The sequence below is a fragment of the Zalophus californianus genome, chromosome 4 (assembly GCF_009762305.2).
Source record: "Zalophus californianus isolate mZalCal1 chromosome 4, mZalCal1.pri.v2, whole genome shotgun sequence".
Taxonomy (NCBI): Eukaryota; Metazoa; Chordata; class Mammalia; order Carnivora; family Otariidae; genus Zalophus; species Zalophus californianus.
In genome coordinates, this window is record NC_045598.1 from 114,445,820 (window position 1) to 114,468,053 (window position 22,234).

At 38.8% G+C, this 22,234-nt stretch overlaps 1 pseudogene; it reads right to left on the reverse strand.

Annotated features, from left to right (window-relative positions):
• Positions 1-1,773: 1,773 nt before the first annotated feature.
• The window catches only part of LOC113926306, a 36,820-nt pseudogene continuing 16,359 nt past the window's right edge, over positions 1,774-22,234 (reverse strand).

The following is a 22,234-nucleotide window of genomic DNA, read 5'->3' on the forward strand; positions in this document are numbered from 1 at the left end:
TAGCCATTGATGACAAAATCACCATACATAGATGGTTCTTAACATCTTGGTGTCCAGGGATAGCATAGCATTTAATTAGAGGCATTTCTTTAGCAATTTTCTCCTGTTTAGCATCAACATTTCTTTCCATACCTAGTTATTGCTCCCATCTTTTTTTTAAAGATTTTATTTATTTATTAGAGAGAGAGAGAGAGCATGAGCAGGGGGAGGGGCAGAGGGAGAAGAAGACTCCCCACTGAGCAGGGAGCACAATGATGGCTCAATCCTGGGACTCTGGGATCATGACCTGAGCAGAATGCAGTCACCCAACCGACTGGGCCACCCAGGCACTCCTATTACTCCCATCTTAAAAACACAAACATCTCTTGACACCACTTCTCCTCCAGCTACCACCCTTCATACCAAAACTACCAAATAGTTGCTTCCTTATTGTCTCCAATTCCTTTTCTTCATTTCAAACTTTTATTTCTTTTTATTGTCTTGTTACATTAGCTAGAACTTCTAGTTTGATGTTGAAAAGTTGTGTTGGGAGGAGACATCCTTTGCTTATTCTCAGACATCTCAGTGGGAAACGTTGAGTTTCTCATCATTATGATGTTAGCTGTAAGTTTTTTATAGGTATTCCTTATCAATGTGAAGAAGGTACCCCTCTGTTCATAGTTAACTAAGAACTTTTATCATGAATGGGTGTAGGATTTTGTCAAATGCTTTTTCTGCATCTATTGATATTAATGTGATTTTTTTTTCATTTTCAGCCTGCTGATGTGATATATTACATTGATTTTCAAATGTTGAACCAGTCTTGCACACCTGGGATGAATCCCACTTGGTTACGGTGTACAATTCTTTTAATGTATTGTTGGATTTGATTTGCTAACATTTTGTTGAGGATTTTTGCATCCATGTTTATTCCAACTCCTTTTCTGCCATTGTGTCTTGAAACACTTGAAAATGCTTTGTTTCACCACTGCCCAGAGACTATTTTATTCACAGGACCCAATAACTGCAATATGTGAAACCATTGGCTTTTCCCTGTCCCCATGTGCTCTAACAGCAGACTTGAATGCAACTGGTTACCTCTGTCTGATCCTTGAAGATTTTTCTTCACTTGGGTTTCCTCTTCCTCACATCTCCCCTGCTGACCCTCCTCATTTCTCTTTGGACCTCTTCTATTATCACACGCAGGCTCATGGTGTTAGATATCAGCAATACAGTGTCTACTCCCAAATCTTTATCTTCAGCTCAGATCTGTCCTCTAAACTCTTATCATATATCTAGTGTTCTATGTAAAATCTTCAAAATCTGCCCAAACCAACTCTTGATCTTGGAGTTGTGGGTTGGAGCCCCACATTGGATGTAGAATAAACTTAAGACTAAAATAAAAAAAAAAAAGATGAGCTCAGGGAAGGAGCCTTAGCCAGTGTGGAGAAGCCTCCCTGGGCCACCCCAGAGTGTGCCATGTTTTTAGTACAAAAGCAGTCCACAAAGGAGAAGCTACCTGGAAAAGGGGTGGGTTGGTAGAGGGTGGGGGTCACACAGGTAATGTGAGAGAACAAAACCAGGACAATATGAAAGAAATACTAAAAGAGAGTGTTATGAAGCAGGAGGCAAGAAGGAGAGATTCTTTTTTTTTTTTTTACTTTATATTTTACTTAAAATTAATAAAACAATAAACACAGTTTTAGGTAAATGACAATTCAGTACATTTAATTGGATAATGGAAAAATGTACATATAAGCACATAGGTCCTTAACCAACATTGAACATTTCAGTCTATTTAGAGTCTTCTGGAATTCCAATTTTTTTTATCAGTTTTATTTTCTTCAAATCCAAACTCTCTTTGGCCCAAGATTTTATTGCAAATACGTTATCACTCCATCTGTCAGCAGCTTCTTTGACTACTTTATTTGCTTGGCGTATTTCCTCTATAACTTCCAGGTCACATTCTCTGTATTTTTCTACTTCTGCCTTTAGCTGTTCCCTTTGGTCTCAAAGTTAAAAAAGCTCTTTTTGCTAGCATGGTTGGTTCATGTCAACTAATTTTAGTTTCTGGAAGCTTTCTGGTAGGTCTGTGTGCTTTTGGTTTCTCTTGGATAACTGAGATTCCAAAACTTCCTACCTACATTTCCTCACATGAAGAACTTCACTTGGAAAAGCCCAACAATCATTAGACGTTCCAATCCTTTCCCAGCCAACCACACCATCATCAGCTAAGCTTAGAAGGACTTCTTTTACTGACAGAGCAGTAATTTCTTTCTTTTGGGGAACAATCTTCACATCTTTAATTGAAGTACATCTTTCATCTCAAAAAATATTTCCATCTTGCGTGCTCTCTTTTCCTCTGTACTCAATCCTTTTTTCCTTCGACAGGATTTAACCTATCATGGCATGCAAGCAAGACTCAGTGTGTTGTTTCCCAAATAAAGGGACTAACTCCCTATTAACCAGCAGCTGAAGCACAGAAGGGCAGGGGTTCCCGCCCTTTAGTGAAAAGGATTTTCACAGAAATCATCTAACTAGCATAAAGTAAGATTCGTTAGGTTACTTTTGAAATTGTGAGCATTTCGCAGATGTGCTCTACATATTACAATACATAAAACCACTCATTTGTCAGAGATCAAGAGAGTCTTTTGGGATCTAGGGAGCCCCACAGTGCCTACCCACCAGCTGGCTGACACCTTCTTTCCTGGGTCCTGATAAGGGGCTGCACCTTTGATAGCCGGAACTGAGGAGCCTGGGGCACTGGTCCCAAAGTGACTCGTGGTCGTTTTGAGGCTGTGTGATGCTAGGGTCACGTTCTTGAAAGTTCAGCTTCTTTAACAGAATCTACCCTGGAGGCTACCAGGAACAGCGATGGTGTCAGAGTGGAGGGAGGTGACAGGTCTCCATGCTCCCCTCCCGTGGCCCAGGGGCACTGAGAAGGAGAGACTTGATGACACTGGGCTCCCTTCAAAATTTCATTTTTGGAAGAATTTGTTGGCTTGTGATGAGAGAAAGGACTGCATCGGAATCATGTTCACTGTCTTTTCCCAGGCAAGTGGGGTCAGTGTTCTCCCCCAGGCTGGGTGGGCACCACCCTTCCAGCACTGCTTGTGAACACCAAACCCAACATGCTCATACCTCTGCTTTTTTGTGAGCTGCTCCCTCTGCCTGTAAAGCTTTACTCAAGGTACTTGCAGAATTATCTTCTACTGACCAAAGCTCAAAGCTAACATTTTTCTGTGAAGACCTCTCTGCACCTCCCCCAACCTTTTATTTTCTAAGAATAAAGCACCTGTCCTTATGCCAGTCACACCTCTGTAATATTGCTGCTACTTGAGTTATCATTTTGCATGTAGCTTTCTTTTTTATTGACAGCCTTACTCCATTATCAGCCAGATCTTGGAGGGCTGCCCCCTCCATTTACTTGCACAATGTCTGGTATATATCAAATTCTCAAAATGTTTTCAGTGCTTTAAAAGTCAAATACAATCTTAATTCTTTTACCATGAAGTGATGGTAGAAAGAGATAAAAGTCATCACCTTTAAAGGGTAAACATGTAAATTGATTTTATACTAAAAAAAGATTTTAAATGGTTCACATTTTTTCCCCATATTTTTTGGTGTTTTGTTTGCTTTGTGATTTCGAATGTTAAAGTGATAAGAAGCAATCAACCTAAAGAGATCAAAATTTTGGGCTCCTGGGTGGCTCAGTCGGTTAAGCGGCTGCCTTCGTCTCAGGTCATGGTCCCAGGGTCCTGGGATCAAGCCCCGCATTGGGGAGCCTGCTTCTCCCTCTCCCTCTGCCTGCCTCTCTACCTACTTGTTCTCTCTCTGTATCTCTCTGCCAAATAAATAAATAAAATCTTTAAAAAAAATAAAGAGATCAAAATTTTATGTCGGTAAAAATGACATAGTAAGATTCAGTTTAATAAATATATAGCATCTACTGGATCCAAAACTCTAATCATTGGGGTGGAATGGGGGTAGAAGTGGCAGTTGAATGTAAGATGGCACCGTGGTTAAAATTTGACTTCAAGGTATTTTGAGATTATGATGAGTGGAATTTTTATGCGTCTAGCCAACAATTTAAAGTTTCCAGCTGTTGTAGAATTGGGAGAAATGGCAACTTCTTCATCCCTCTGCTTCTTTTCCTTGAATTTGTCCTTTAGCTATCTAGGCATAAAGCAAGTTCTTGGAGCCAACTGTCCAGTAAGATGACCTATCAGAATCTGTGTTCCAGTAATAATAGAAATATTTGTGTCTGATGAATCCAGGAGAGCTTTGTTGCGGATTCTGCTGTCCTTTGTGTGGTGCAAATGTTTCTGGTTTCGTAGATGTGATGTTTATTTAATTCTGAGTAAGTCAGATTTTGTAAAATGTGGTGTTGACTTATTACATCAAGGGAAATAGAAGAGGAAATGGAGACAACAGTCTTCTTCTAGGGCTTCTAGGGTTCTCGGACTTAAAATTAGACTTGCTGGTGAGTTTTCTTTTTTCTTTTCTTTCTTTTTTTTTTTTTTGGAAATGTACCCTCTGAAAATAGAAGTGATATTTTAAGTCTTTTTAAGAATATGTGCCCCACATATAGTCTATGAGATTCCTGCATAAATGATCTCAAAACATACTGTCTACATTTTACTGTTTAAAAAAAATTGTGTAATGGATTAAAGCATCGCTTTGTGTATCATCTATGAGTGCTCCCTTACCTATCAAAGTGATATTCTTTCCTTTTTATTTTCCTTTTTAATTATGAAAAAAAAATGTCTGCTCTAACATCTCTAGCAACATGAAAACATATGGAAAGTATATATACATATTATATATACTTTTTAACCTCTTTCTCTCCTCTCATTCCAGAGCTCTGGAAGCCACCTCTATTTTCAGTTGGGTATATATCTTCCTAAAATCCTTACTATGTGTATTAGTTTCCTAGGACTGCCTTAACAAATACCACAGACAGGGGATATTAAACAACAGAATTTATTGTCTCATAGTTCTAGAGGCTAGAAGTCCAAGATCAAAGTGTTGGCAGTGTTAGTTTCTCCTGAAGCCTCTCTCCTTGGCTTGCAGATGGCCACCTTCTTGCGGGGTCCTCATATAATGTTCTCTCCCCCAGGTCTCTTTGTGTGTCTGAATTTCCTCTTTTTATAAGGACACAAGTCAGGTTGGATTAGGGCCCACACTAACAGGCTCATTTTACTTTAATCACCTCTTAAAAGGCCCTATCTCCAAATACAGTCACATTCTGATGTATGGCAGTTAAAGCTTCTATATTTGAATTTGGCGGGGTGGGGGAGGGGGGAATTCAGTCCATAACACTATGTATAGATGCAGTATCTTTTTCCAGCATAGGCAGGAGTACAGTACACATATTTTCCTGTGATTTGTTTTTTACTTAACAATATAATAAGATCTAGACTACAATATTTCCTAGTATAGGTAATCCATAACATTTAACTATCACATTGTCAGTGGATGTTTAGCTGACTTCCAGTTGCTTGCTATCATATACACTACAGCATTGACTATCCTTGCAAACATCTTTTTTTTTCACATGTGTGATTATTTCTTTAGGGATAGATTGATAGGGATGGAATATAGGGGTCAAAGTGTAGAACAATTATATGTTTTAAAATATTGCAAATTATGGTCCCAAGAGGTTCAATTTATATTCACAAGAAGAGAACTTGAGAGTGACTGTCAATCTCAATGCTTACCAATTTTGAATATTATCAATTTTTAAAAAAATTTTGTATATCTGATGGACAAACTTACTGCATTAATATGCATTTCTTTTATAACTGAACAGGCTGAACATTTTTTATATGTTTCATATGTAATTTTATAATCTTGTGAAATGTCTATATCAGATGTCCATTTTTCTATTGGGTTGTTGGTCTTTTTCTTATTCATGCTAGTTCTTCATATGTGATGACTATTTATCCTTCATCCGTTATACATTTTAAAATACTTCTTTCAGATATGACTTGTGTTTTATTTTGTTTTTGTGTTATTTTGACCTAAAGAGGTTTTACATTTTTATGTGATCAAATCTGTACATGTTTTTCTTTTAAAAGTGTATATTTTTTCAGAATGCCATCTCTACTAATAGGCAATGGCATTTTTCCTGTATTTTCTTTGGTATGAGTTAGTGAAATGTGTTTCTTTCTTTTTTTTAAATCACATAAGTCCTAGTTTAAACTATACAGAAGAACTTGGAGTGAAACACGAAAGTCTACTTTACTTTTCCATCTCTTAACTGTTACACCCACCTCTTCTTCCCCTACCTGGGCAACCAGCATTTACTGCTTAGTACCTAGCATCCTAGCTCACTCACTATGAACTTATATACATCTGTATCTCTCATTATAAAAACATAAGTAAGATCAAGACTTCTGTCTGCTTATTTCACTTACTTTTTCCATGCAGCAGTATGTCTCCAAAACTTTAAATGTCAGGACAAATAAGTCTACCTTATTCTTTTTAGTTTCTTGGAAACTTTAAATGTCAGTACAAATAAATGTACCTTACTCTTTAGTGGCTGAATGCTGTTGCATAGTGTTACACTAAACTTTATTTAACTACTTCTACTGTTATAAACATGCAGTCCTTTTCAAATTGTTTTGCCATTATCATAATTTCAGAAAGTAGAATTGTTAGGTTTGGTTATTAATGTTTAGATTTTAATCTATCTGATATTTATTTTTTTAGACAACCTGAGACAAGACTGCTAGTCATATATATGTTTTTAAAAAGATTTTATTTATTTATTTGACAGAGAGAAAGCACAAGCAAGGCAGAGTGGCAGGCAGAAGGAAAGGAAGAAGCAGGATCCCCACTGAGCAGAGAGCTTGACATGAGCCTCAATCCCAGGACTCTGGGATCATGACCAGAGCCGAAGGCAGACACTTTACCAACTAAGCCACCCAGGTGCCCCTACTAGTCATATATTTAACAGCCCTCTTTTCTTTATTAATTTGAAAAGCTACTTTATTATGTTTTAACAGTATTATGCCTAATTCCGCTTCTTGAATCACTTTTATTATTTTCCTATTGCTATTCCAAGACAACTCAGTTTTAATTATTGAATAATTATAAAATATTTGGTTGTCTGCTACAGCAAGTTACTCTATATTACATTTTTTCCTCCTAAAAGTGTTTAGGTAGTTCCTGCTATTTGCTTTATTTTCTTAATGAGCTAGAAACAGCTTGTCAAAGTATGGATTTTTTTGGTGGTCTGATTTAGATTGATAGATTGATTTGGGAAATATTGACTTCTTTAGAGTATTGAGACTCTTTTTGGGTTTTCTATTCTGTCCTTCAATAAAGGTTTCTTTATAATGGAATTGCATGTTTGTTTGTTTTTTTTTAGTTACATTCTTGGGTGTAGTATTAAGTGGGATTCTTTCTTATTACATTTTATAATTGGTTATTACTGTTATACAGGAAAGTTATTGTTTTCTTTGGATGTTTATCTTGCATCTCATTAAGAAAAAGCCCTGTCCCCAAGTGTTTACAAATTTAATGTAAACAAAAGTCAATATTTAAATTAGAACATAAAGCTAATTAGAGGCACAATTGTGTGTTCTAATCTATAAATTACTTTCAGAGCTCTCAAAGGTTCAAGCAAGCTTATCATGCTCATACAAGGCTTATTGGAGGAGTAACTTGACCCAGTCCTTCAAGAAGAAGCAGCTGTCTAAGCAATGGGTTATAGTGAATAATGGCAGAGATATGAGACTGAGTATGATACATACTTAAAAAATGATTAGCATTTCTTGACAGATCAGAGGATGAAATCTAAAACCCAGTGATAACAATGAACCAAAAGAAAAGGTGGGGTTGATTATGGAAGCTCCTCAAAGCTCCTCAAAGTGAGTATTTGGGATTTAACTCAATAAATAAAGGGAATCATTTTGAGGTCAGAGAAGGGACATTCAGGACTTTGGAGTTGTATAATTTTTTGGCATACTGGATGGAATTTGGACTCAAGGTAGCCCACTGAAAACTATTCCAGTAATATAATCTCACAGAGAAAAGGACCTGAAACAATGTGGTAAATAAATAAGTCATTTCCAAAGAAGACACAAATAGGATTTAAAAAGATTGAATAAGAAAGAAGAGCACAATATTTACAAATTTTTATCTTAGTAGAATGGAATAACACTGATATGATTACCAGAATCGGGGGGGGGGGGACTGTTCTAATGAAAGACAATCAAAATTTGTATTAGAACATGTTTAAATAAAGTTTGAAATAGAAAAGCACATTTGGTATGAAACCGAATCTGGGTGATTGGTGCACTGAAATAATTCTACAGCATAACATGCTTCGCTTCTTGGAGCAACTCACCATTTCCCAATCTGTTTTGATTTGTGATGTAGTAAGACTTAATCCTTCTGATGTGATTAAAGGTGTTCTGTTTTTGCTTTTGTTTTAGTCAAAAATTATTAAACTGGTGAGAAATGATTAATTGGAATGGGTTTACAAAGAATATGATTTTCTAAATAGTATAACTCTGTTCAAGTTGAGCCTTTTATAAAGGGTATTTTAATGTTCTATGAAAGGTAAAGACATTAGATTTCTTTTAAACTTAAAGGTCACATGTATGGGGGATAGGAGGGAAAATGAGCAATGCTTTCAAGAACCACTGAAAAGGAATTATTTCTGTTGATGAACAGTACATATTTTTGAACCATAGAAAGTCACAAAATACAATTGATATTTATACATATCATAAATTTGCTTCTTTATTTTAATCAATAAATAATTATTGACTATTAAATATTACAAGCAATAAGAACATTTCAGTTTCATAAAAATACCTCCAAGAAATCTCAAAAATAAGGGGGAAAATATTTGATTGACAAAAATAAATTTCTGGAATTCCAGAGTGCAACACATTATAAGGCCAGTCAGAAAATAGCATTTCAAGGATACAGAGATTTCCAGTAGGAACTCAATTTATTTGATGGTTAATTCTAATTACCTGTTGACAAAAATAGTTAAAAAAATATAGAAAGGCTTGATTGAAAGCTATCATCAAGTTTTTGGACTTTTTTTTAGATTTTATTTATTTATTTGACAGAAAGAGAGACAGTGAGAGAGAACACAAGCAGGGGGAGCGGGAGAGGGAGAAGCAGGCTTCCCGCTGAGCAGAGAGACCGATGTGGGGTTAAAACCCTCAGTTTGTTTCTCAGAGTCCATAGTCTCTCATGGTTACTCTCCCCCTCCAATTTCCCCCCCTTCGTTTTTCCCTTCCTTCTCCTAATGTCCTCCATGCTATTCCTTATGTTCCCCAAATAAGTGAAACCATATGATAATTGACTTTCTCTGCTTGACTTATTTCACTTTGCATAATCTCCTCCAGTCCCATCCATGTTGATGTAAAAGTTGGGTATTCATCCTTTCTGATGGCTGAGTAATATTCCATTGTATACATGGACCACATCTTTGTCCATTCATCTGTTGAAGGGCATCTTGGCTCTTTCCACAATTTGGTTATTGCAGACACTGCTGCTATGAACACTGGGGTGCATATGGCCCTTCTTTTCACTATATCTGTGTCTTTGGGGTAAATCCCCAGGAGTGCAATTGCTGGGTCATAGGGTAGCTATATTTTTAATTTTTTGAGGCACCTGCACACTATTTTCCAAAGTGGCTGTACCAACTTGCATTTCCACCACAGTGTAAGAGGGCTCCCCTTTCTCCACAACCTCTCCAGCGTGTGTTGTTTCTTGCCTTGTCAATTTTTGCCATTCTAACTGGTGTAAGGTGGTATCTCAGTGTGGTTTTGATTTGAATTTCCTTGATGGCTAATGATGATGAACACTTTTTCATGTGTCTGTTAGCCATTTGTATGTCTTCTTCGGAGAAGTGTCTGTTCATATCTTCTGCCCATTTTTTGACTTGATTATTTGTTTTTTGGGTGTTGAGTTTGAGAAATTCTTTATATATCTTGGATATCAGCCCTTTATCTGTAGTGTCATTTGCAAATATCTTTTCTCATTCTGTGGGTTGCCTCTTTGTTTTGTTGACTATTTCCTTTGCTGTGCAGAAGCTTTTTATTTTGATGAAGTCCCAAAAGTTCATTTTTGCTTTTGTTTCATTAGCCTTTGGAGATGTATCTTGAAAGAAGTTGCTGTGGCCGATGTCAAAGAGGTTACTGCCTATGTGGAAAATCCAAAAAACTCCACCCCCAAATTACTAGAACTAATACAGCAATTCAGTAATGTGGCAGGATACAAAATCAATGCACAGAAATCAGTTGCTTTCTTACACACTAACAGTGCAACTGTAGAAAGAGAAATTAGAGAAACGATTCCATTTACAATAACACCAAAAACCGTAAGATACCTCAGAATAAACCTAACCAAAGAGGTAAAGATCTATACTCTAGGAACTACAGAACATTCATGAAAGAAATTGAAGAAGACACAAAAAGATGGAAAAACGTTCCATGCTTATGGATCAGAAGAATAAACATTGTTAAAATGTCTATGCTACCCAGAGCAATCTATACCTTTAATGCCATCCTGATCGAAATTCCAATGACATTTTTCAAAGTGCTGGAACAAACAATCCTAAAATTTGTATGGAATCAAAAAGACTTGAATTGCCAAGGAAATGTTGAAAAAGAAAAACAAAGCAGGGGTATCATGTTGCCCGATTTCAAGCTATATTACAAAGCAATGATCACCAAGACAGCATGGTTCTGCTCTTTTTCAAAAAAATTATTTCCCCTTTCTGTTTCTTTGCTTCTTTTCCCTACTATCTTAACGTGGAAACACAGACTATTGGTTTGAGACTTTTCTTCTTTTTCTAGTTCAAGCACTTAATGCTCTAACACCCTCTAAGCATTGCTTAACTATATCCTTTAAATTTTTATGTGCTGTATTTTATGTTTGTTCAGTTCAAAATATTTTCTAATCTCCTTCAAGATCTTTGACCCATGAATTATTCAGAAGTATGTTGTTTAATTTACAAGTGTTTGGAGATTTTTCTGTTATCTTGCTGCTATTGATTTGTAGTTTATTTATTTATTTATTTATTTATTTATTTATTAAAGATTTTATTCATTTATTTGACACAGAGAGAGTGAGAACAAGTAGGCAGAGAGCAGCAGAGGGAGAGGGAGAAGCAGGCTCCCTGACGAGCAGGGGGCCCGATGTGGGACTCGATCCCAGGACCCTGGGACCATGACCTGAGCCGAAGGCAGCCGCTTAACCGGCTGAGCCACCCAGGCGCCCTTGATTTGTAGTTTAATTCCATTATTGTTAAATAATATTCTTTGTATAATTTTAATTACTTTAAATTTGTTAGAGTTTGTTTAAAACTTAGGATGCAGTCTATCTTGTTGAATGTTTCATGTGCACCTAAAAAGTATATATTCCAGTTAGGGTGTAGTGTTCTATACATACCAGTTACATTCTTTTATATTCCTTCTGTATCCATTTTCTCTCTCCTTGATCTATTGATTTCTGAGTGTTAAAGTCTACAGCTATAATTGTATAAGTTCTCTATTTCTTTCAGCTTTATTTTTTTCATTGTGATAAAATATGCATAAAGTTAAACATTTTGGTCATTTTTAGATGTACAATTTAGTGGCATAAGTACCTTGACATCGTTGTGCAAATATCTCCACTATCCATTTCCAAAACTTTTTCATCATCCCAAATGGAAACTCTAAACATAAAACAATAACTCTCCATTCCTTCTCCCCCAACCCATAGTAACCTCTATTCTACTTTCCGTTCTTCATGATTTGCCCATTATAGGTACCTCGTAAAAGAAAAATCACAAAATATTTGTCTTTTTCTTTGTTTTGGGCTGCTTTGAGCCTAGGCCAGGGCGTAGTGGAGGAAAAATGGGAAACTAATTCCTGGTTTGCAGTAGAAGAGTCTGGGTGGATGTGCTTATTCTGTCTAACCTGGAACTAGAACCTCTTCCTTTCCCTGTGATTGTTTTATCCCATCTTATTTAGAAAACCATACGATGGAAAAGGCAAGAAAACATTAATATAGGGGGTCGGAGCAAGATGGTGGAGGAGTAGGAGACCTAGATTTTGTCTGGTTTCAGGAATTCAGCTGAATAGGGATCAAACCATTCTGAACACCTACAAACTCAACAGGAGATCGAAGAGGAGAGTAGCAGCAACTCTCTGAACAGAGAAGAGACCACTTACTGGAAGGTAGGACATGCGGAGAAGTGATTCCGAGGTGATATTCAGGAGAATAGACAGCGGGGGGAGGGGCCTCCATCGGCCGCTTCTGGCAAGTGATAGAGCCACAGAGCACAAAATCAGAACTTTTAGAAGTTGGCTCCGCTGAGGGACGTCCCTGCAGTGGCTAAGGGGGGGGGGGTGGAATCCTCCCAGGACAGTGTGGTCTCAGGACCCTTGGGGTCACAGAAAGACCGGGGGTGCCTGAATGTGGCAGAGCTCCCAGGTATTGGAGCGGGGAAGCTGGCTGCAGAGACGGAGCTGAGCCGCGGGCTCTCAGCTCGGGGTTGCCATAAACTGTGATCCGCGGCCCAGTCGAGCCACTGCTCCTCCAGCAAGGACCCAACAAACAGCAGAGCTCGGGAGATTCCCCTTCCTCCCCGGGGAGGAGTGGTGCGGGAACGCACCGCAGGGATCTGCTGGGTTTGGAGACTCCACACAGGGTCCGGAGCCAGAGATAGAAACGCTCCGTCACAGGCCGGGTGAGCACGGAGTGCGGCCGGAGACCGGGGAGACAGGAGTGACTGATTTTCTCTGGGGACGCACTGAAGAGCGGCGCCCCTAGTTCTCAGCTCCTCCAGGTGGAGATTGGGAGGCCACCATTTTCGCCCTGGTCCTCCAAAGCTGTACCGAGAGCTTGCAGGGAACAAAAGCTCCTGAGAGCAAACCCGAGCAGCTTGCTTAGCCCGGACTGACAAGGGTGGGGCAATTCCGCCTCCGGCAAAGACATTTAGGAACCACGGCAACAGGCCCCTCCCCCAGAAGATCAGCACGAACAGTCAGCAAGCCAAGACCAAGTTTACCGATCAAGGAGAATGGGAGAACTCCAGCGCCAGGGGAATACTGCACAAAGAATTCATGGCTTTTTTTTTTTTTTTACCATGATTCATTAGTTCATCAAAGTTAATTTTTTTAACTTTTTTTTTTCAATTTTTCTTTTTTCCTTTTTCAACCAACATCTTATCAATCCCTTTTAAAAAAAACATTTTTTATTTTTCATTTTTAGAGTCATATTTTATCCCTTCATAGTAGTTACCCTTATTTTTGGCATATATATATATATAAGTTGCTCTCTCTTTAAAATTCTGAGATGCAGTTTCTTCTAACAGATCAAAATATACCCTAAATCACTAGTGTATGGCTTTGTTTTAGTCTCCTGCCTGATCACATTCTCTCCCTTTTTTCTTTTTTTTTTTAAATCTTCTTCTTTCTTTTTTCAAACAACTTATCATGAATTCCTTTTATAAAATCTTTTATAATTTTCATCTTTACAGTCATCTTCCATCCCTTCATTGTATCAACCCTTATTTTGTACATATATGTCTTTCTTCCTTTAAAATTTTAGGAGGCACTTTTTTCTAACAGACTAAAATACACCCAAAATCTTGTGTGTGGCACTGATCTATGCACTAGCCTGATCATATTCGATCATGTTCTGCTTTTTTTGTTTTGTTCTGTTTTTGTTTTTATCATTTTTTTCTTTTTTTTCTCTTTCTTTTTTCTTTCTTTCCCTTTCTTTTCCCCTGGTTTCAGGTCTTTTCTGAATTGTATACAGTATCTTTGCTGGGAACGTTGCTAACCTGTTAGCATTTTGTTCTCTCATTCATCTATTCTATGCTGGACAAAATGACAAGACGAAAAAAATCACCTCAGCAGGAAGAACAAGAGATAGTACTGTCAGCCAGGGACCTACTCAATACGGACATTAGTACAATGTCAGACCTAGAGTTCAGAATCATGACTTTAAAGATACTAGCTGGGCTTGAAAAAAGCATGGAAGTTATTAGAGAAACCCTTTCTGGAGAAATAAAAGAACTAAAATCTAACGAAGACAAAATCAAAAAGGCTATTGACGAGGTGCAATCAAAAATGGGGGCACGAACTGCTAGGATAAATGAGGCAGAAGAGAGAATCAGCGATATAGAAGACCAAATGATGGAAAATAAAAAGGCTGAGAAAAAGAGAGATAAACAACTACAGGATCACGAGGGCAGAATTCGAGAGATAAGTGATACGATAAGATGAAACAACATTAGAATAATTGGGATCCCAGAAGACGAAGAAAGAGAGAGAGGAGCAGAAAGTATATTGGAGCAAATGATAGCAGAGAACTTCCCTAATGTGAGGAAGGAAACAAGCATCAAAATCCAGGAGGCACAGAGAACCCCTCTCAAAATCAATAATAATAGGTCAACACCCCGACATCTAATAGTAAAACTTACGAGTCTCAGAGACAAAGAGAAAATCCTGAAAGCAGCTCGGGAGAAGAGATATGTAACCTACAATGGTAGAAATATTAGATTGGCAACAGACCTATCCACAGAGACCTGGCAGGCCAGAAAGGACTGGCAAGATATCTTCAGAGGACTAAACGAGAAAAATATGCAGCCAAGAATACTATATCCAGCTAGGCTGACATTGAAAATAGAAGGAGAGATAAAAAGCTTCCAGGACAAACAAAAACTAAAGGAATTTGCAAACACGAAACCAGCCCTACAAGAAATATTGAAAGGGGTCCTCTAAGCAAAGAGAGAGCCTAAAAGCAGCATAGATCAGAAAGGAACACAGACAATATACAGTAACAGTCACCTTACAGTCAATACAATGACACTAAATTCATACCTTTCAATAGTTACCCTGAATGTAAATGGGCTAAATGCCCCAATCAAAAGACACAGGCTATCAGATTGGATTAAAAAACAAGACCCATCAATATGCTTCCTGCAAGAGACTCATTTTAGACCCAAAGACACCCCCAGATTGAAAGTGAGGGGGTGGAAAACCATTTACCATGCGAATGGACACCAAAAGAAAGCTGGGGTGGCAATCCTTCTATCAAATAAATTAGATTTTAAACCAAGACTGTAATAAGAGATGAGGAAGGACACTATATCCTACTTAAATGGTCTATCCAACAAGAAGATCTAACAATTTTAAATATCTATGCCACTAAGGTGGGAGCAGCCAATTATATAAGGCAATTAATAACAAAAGCGAAGAAACACATTGACAACAATACAATAAGAGTAGGGGACTTTAACACCATCCTGACTGTAATGGACAGATCATCTAAGCAAAAGATCAACAAGGAAATAAAGACTTTATATGAAACACTGGACCAAATGGACTTCACAGACATATTCAGAACATTCCATCCCAAAGCAATGGAATACACATTCTTCTCTAGTGCCCATGGAACATTCTCCAGAATTGATCACATCCTACATCACAAATCAGGTCTCAACTGGTACCAAAAGATTGGGATGATTCCCTGCATACTTTCAGACCACAATGCTTTGAAACTAGAACTCAATCACAAGAGGAAAGTCGGAAAGAACTCAAATACACGGAGGCTAAAGAGCATCCTACTATTGAATGTATGGGTCAACCAGGAAATTAAAGAATAATTTAAAAAATTCATGGAAACCAATGAAAATGAAAACACAACTGTTCAAACTCTTTGGGATACAGCAAAGGCAGTCCTGAGAGGAAAGTATATAGCAATACAAGCCTTTCTCAAGAAACAAGAAAGGTCTCAAAAACACAACCTAACCCTACACCTAAAGGAGCTGGAGAAAGAACAGCAAATAAAACCTAAACCCAGCAGGAGAAGAGAAATCATAAAGATCAGAGCAGAAATCAATGAACTAGAAACCAAAAGAACAGTAGAACAGATCAACGAAACTAGGAGCTGGTTCTTTGAAAGAATTAACAAGATTGATGAACCCCTGGCCAGACTTATCAAAAAGAAAAGAGAAATGACCCAAATCAACAAAATCATAAATGAAAGAGGAGAAATCATAACCAACACCAAAGAAATACAAACAATTATAAGAACATATTATGAGCAACTCTATGCCAGAAAATTAGATAACCTGGAAGAAATGGGTGCATTCCTAGAGATGTATCAACTACCAAAATTGAATCAAGAAGAAATAGAAAACCTGAACAGACCTATAGCCACTAAGGAAATTGAATGAGTCATCAAAAATCTCCTAAGAAACAAAAGCCCAGGGCCAGATGGCTTCCCAGGGGAATTCTATCAGACATTTAAAGAAGAATTAATACCTATTCTCCTGAAACTGTTCCAAAAAATAGAAATGGAAGGAAAACTTCCAAACTCATTTTATGAGGCCACCATTACCTTGATCCCCAAACCAGACAAAGACCCCATCAAAAAGGAGAATTACAGACCAATATCCTTGATGAACATGGATTCCAAAATTCTCACCAAAATAGTAGCCAGTAGGATCCAACAGTACATTAAAAGGATTATTTACCACGACCAAGTGGGATTTATCCCTGGGCTGCAAGGATGGTTCAACATCCGCAAATCAATCAACGTGATACAATACATTAACAAAAGAAAGAACAAGAACTATATGATCCTCTCAAGAGATACAGAAAAAGTATTTGACAAAGGACAGCATCCTTTCTTGATCAAAACTCTTCAGAGTATAGGGATGGAGGGTACATACCTCAATATCATAAAAGCCATCTATGAGAAACCTACAGTGAATATCATTCTCAATGGGGGAAATGCTTAGAGCTTTCCCCTAAGGTCAGGAATGCAGCAGGGATGTCCACTCTCACCACTGCTTTTCAACATAGTATTAGAAGTCCTAGCCACAGCAATCAGACAACAAAAAGAAATCAAAGGCATCCAAATCGGCAAAGAGGAAGTCAAACTCTCACTCTTTGCAGATGATATGATACTGTATGTGAAAAACCCAAAAGACTCCACCCCAAAACTGCTAGAACTCATACAGGAATTCAGTAAAGTAGCAGGATATAAAATCAATGCACAGAAATCAGTGGCATTCTTACACACCAACAACAAGACAGAAGAGAGACAAATCAAGGAGTCGATCCCATTTACAATCTCACCCAAAACCATAAGATACCTAGGAATAAATTTAAGCAAAGAGGCAAAGGATCTGTACTCAGAAAACTATTAAATACTCATGAAAGAAATTGAAGAAGACACAATGAAATGGAAAAACATTCCATGCTCATGGATTGGGAGAACCAACATTGTGAAGATGTCAATGCTACCTAGAGCAATCTACACATTCAATGCAATCCCCATCAAAATACCACCCACTTTTTTCAAAGAAATGGAACAAATAATCCTAAAATCTGTATGGAACCAGACAAGACCCCAAATAGCTAGAGGAATGTTGAAAAAGAAAAGCAAAGCTGGCGGCATCCGGACTTCCAGCTCTATTACAAAGCTGCCATCATCAAGACAGTATGGTACTGGCACAAAAACAGATACCTAGATCAATGGAACAGAATCGAGAGCCCAGAAATGGACCCTCAACTCTATGGTCAACTCATCTTTGACAAAGCAGGAAAGAACGTCCAGTGGCAAAAAGACAGTCTCTTCAACAAATGGTGTTGGGAAAATTGGAGAGCCACATGCAGAAGAATGAAAATGGACCATTTTCTTACACCACACAGAAAAATAGACTCCAAATGGTTGAAAGACCTAAACGTGAGACAGGAGTCCATCAAAATCCTAAAGGAGAACTCAGGTAGCAACCTCTTCAACCTCAGCCGCAGCAACTTCTTCCTAGAAACATCGCCAAAGGCAAGGGAAGCAAGGGCAAAAATGAACTATTGGGATTTGATCAAGATAAAAAGCTTTTGCACAGCAAAAGAAACAGTCCACAAAACCAAAAGACTACCGACAGAATGGGAGAAAATATTTGCAAATGACATATCAGATAAGGGGTAGTATCCAAAATGTATAAAGAACTATCAAACTCACCACCCGAAGAACAAATAATCCAATTAAGAAATGGGCAGAAGAGATAAAGAGACATTTTTTCAAAGAGGACATCCAAATGGCCAACAGACACATGAAAACGTGCTCAACATCGCTCGGCATCAGGGAAATCCAAATCAAAACCTCAATGAGATACCACCTCACACCCGTCAGAATGGCTATAATTAACAAGTCAGGAAACGACAGATGTTGGCGGGGATGTGGAGAAAGGGGAACCCTCCTACACTGTTGGTGGGAATGCAAGCTGGTGCAACCCCTCTGGAAAACAGTATGGAGGTTCCTCAAACAGTTGAAAATAGAGCTACCATACGATCCAGCCATTGCACTACTGGGTATTTACCACAAAGATACAAATGTAGGGACCCGAAGGGGTACGTGTACCCCAATGTTTATAGCAGCAATGTCCACCATAGCCAAACTGTGGAAAGAGCCAAGATGCCCATCGACAGATGAATGGATAAAGAAGAATTGGTATAGGAGAGGCGGAGCAAGATGGCGGAGGAGTAGGAGACCTAGATTTCGTCTGGTCTCAGGAATTCAGCTGAATAGGGATCAAACCATTCTGAACACCTACGAACTCAACAGGAGATAGAACAGGAGAGTAGCAACAACTCTCTGAACAGAGAAGCGACCACTTACTGGAAGGTAGGGCGTGCGGAGAAGTGAATCCGAGGCGATATTCGGGAGGATAGACGGCGGGGGAGGGGCCTCCGTCGGCGGCTTCTGGCAAGTGATAGAGCCGCGGAGCACAAAATCGGACCTTTTAGAAGTTGGCTCGGCGGAGGGACGTCGCTGCAGTGGCTAAGCGGGGGGTGGAATCCTCCCGGGACAGTGTGGTCTCAGGACCCTTGGGGGTCACAGAGAGACCGGGGGTGCCTGAGTGCGCCAGAGCTCCCAGGTATCAGAGCAGGGAAGCCGGCTGCAGATACGGAGCAGAGTCCCGGGCTCTCAGCTCGGGGTTGCCATAAACTGTGATCTGCGGCCCAGTCGGGGCACGGCTCCCCCAGCAGGGACCCAACAAGCAGCAGATCCGGGGAGACTCCCCTTCCTTCCCGGGGAGGAGCGGTGCGGGAACGCACCGCAGGGATCTGCTGGGTTTGGAGACTCCGCGCGGGGTCGGGTGCCAGAGGTAGAAACGCTCGCTCGGTACAGGCCGGGTGAGCACGGAGTGCGGCCGGAGACCGGGGACACGGGAGTGACTGCTTTTCTCTGGGGGCGCACTGAGGAGCGGGGCCCCGAGTTCTCAGCTCCTCCGAGTGGAGATTGGGAGGCCACCATTTCTGCCCTGGTCCTCCAAATCTGTACCGAGAGCTTGCATGGAACAAAAGCTCCTGAGAGCAAACCGGAGCAGCTTCCTTAGCCCGGACCGACAAGGGCGGGGCAATTCCGCCTCCGGGAAAGACATTTGGAAACCACAGCAACAGGCCCCTTCCCCAGAAGATCAGCACAAACAGCCAGCAAGCCAAGACCAAGTTGATCGATCAAGGAGAATAGGAGAACTCCAGCGCTAGGGGAATACTGCACATAGATTCATGGCTTTTTTTTTTTTTTTTTTTTTTTACCAGGATTCATTATTTCATCAAAGTTAATTTTTGTTGATTGTTTTTTTTTAATTTTTCTTTTTCCCTTTTTCAACCAACATCTTATAAATCCCTTTTTTTAAAAAAAAACCAAAACGTTTTTTATTTTTCATTTTTAGAGTCATATTTTATCCCTTCATAGTAGTTACCCTTATTTTTGGCATATATATATAAGTTGTTCTCTCTTTAAAATTTTGAGGTACAGTTTCTTCTAACAGATCAAAATATACCCTAAATCACTAGTGTATGGCTTTGTTCTAGTCTCCTGCCTGATCACATTCTCTCCCTTTTCCTTTTTTTTTTTTCTTAAATCTTCTTTCTTTTTTCAAACAACTTAGCTTACCAAGTCCTTTTATAAAATCTTTTATAATTTTCATCTTTACAGTCATCTTCCATCCCTTCATTGTATCAACCCTTATTTTGTACATATATGTCTTTCTTCCTTTAAAATTTTAGGAGGCACTTTTTTCTAACAGACTAAAATACGCCCAAAATCTAGTGTGTGGCACTGATCTATGCACTAGCCTGATCATATTTGATCATATTCTGCCTTTTTTGTATTGTTTTGTTTTTGTTTTTATCTTTTTTTTTCTCTTTTTTTTTCTTTCTTTTTCTCTTTCTTTTTTCTTTCTTTCCCTTTCTTTTCCCCTGGTTTCAGGTCTTTTCTGATTTGTATACAGTATATTTGCTGGGGACGTTGTAAACCTGTTAGCATTTTGTTCTCTCATTCATCTCTTCTCCTCTGGACAAAATGACAAGACGAAAGAAATCACCTCAGCAAAAAGAACAAGAGGTAGTACCGTCAGCCAGGGACCTACTCAATACGGACATTAGTACGATGTCGGACCTAGAGTTCAGAATCATGACTTTAAAGATATTAGCTGGGCTTGAAAAAAGCGTGGAAGTTATTAGAGAAACCCTTTCTGGAGAAATAAAAGAACTAAAATCTAACCAATTCGAAATCAAAAAGGCTATTGATGAGGTGCAATCAAAAATGGGGGCACTAAATGCTAGGATAAATGAGGCAGAAGAGAGAATCAGCGATATAGAAGACCAAATGATGGAAAATAAAGAGGCTGAGAAAAAGAGAGAGAAACAACTACAGGATCACGAGGGCAGAATTCGAGAGATAAGTGATATGATAAGACGAAACAACATTAGAATAATTGGGATCCCAGAAGAAGAAGAGAGAGAGAGAGGGGCAGAAGGTATATTGGAGCAAATTATAGCAGAGAACTTCCCTAATGTGAGGAAGGAAACAGGCATTAAAATCCAGGAGGCACAGAGAACCCCTCTCAAAATCAATAATAATAGGTCAACACCCCGACATCTAATAGTAAAACTTACGAGTCTCAGAGACAAAGAGAAAATCTTGAAAGCAGCTCGGGAGAAGAGATATGTAACCTACAATGGTAGAAACATTAGATTGGCAACAGACCTATCCACAGAGACCTGGCAGGCCAGAAAGGACTGGCAAGATATCTTCAGAGCACTAAACGAGAAAAATATGCAGCCAAGAATACTATATCCAGCTAGGCTATCATTGAAAATAGAAGGAGAGATAAAAAGCTTCCAGAACAAACAAAAACTAAAGGAATTTGCAAACACGAAACCAGCCCTCCAAGAAATATTGAGAGGGGTCCTCTAAGCAAAGAGAGAACCTAAAAGCAGCAAAGAGCAGAAACGAACACAGACAACAGACAGTTAACAGTCACCTTACAGGTAATACAATGGCACTAAATTCATACCTTTCAATAGTTACCCTAAATGTAAATGGGCTAAATGCCCCAATCAAAAGACACAGGCTATCAGATTGGATTAAAAAACAAGACCCATCCATATGCTGTCTGCAAGAGACTCATTTTAGACCCAAAGACACCCCCAGATGGAAAGTGAGGGGGTGGAAAACAATTTACCATGCTAATGGACACCAAAAGAAAGCTGGGGTGGCAATCCTTATATCAGACAAACTAGATTTTAAAACAAAGACTGTAATAAGAGATGAGGAAGGACACTATATCCTACTTAAAGGGTCTATCCAACAAGAAGATCTAACAATTGTAAATATCTATGCCCCGAACATGGGAGCAGCCAATTATATAAGGCAATTAGTAACAAAAGCAAAGAAACACATTGACAACAATACAATAATAATGGGGGACTTTAACACCCCCCTGACTGAAATGGACAGATCATCTAAGCAAAAGATCAACAAGGAAATAAAGACTTTAAATAACACACTGGACCAAATGGACTTCACAGACATATTTAGAACATTCCATTCCAAAGCAAAGGAATACACATTCTTCTCTAGTGCCCATGGAACATTCTCCAGAATTGATCACATCCTAGGTCACAAATCAGGTCTCAATCGGTACCAAAAGATTGGGATCATTCCCTGCATATTTTCAGACCACAATGCTTTGAAACTAGAACTCAACCACAAGAGGAAAGTCGGAAAGAACTCAAAAACATGGAGGCTAAAGAGCATCCTACTAAAGAATGAATGGGTCAACCAAGAAATTAAAGAAGAATTAAAAAAATTCATGGAAACCAATGAAAATGAAAACACAACTGTTCAAAATCTTTGGGATACAGCAAAGGCAGTCCTGAGAGGAAAGTATATAGCAATACAAGCCTTTCTCAAGAAACAAGAAAGG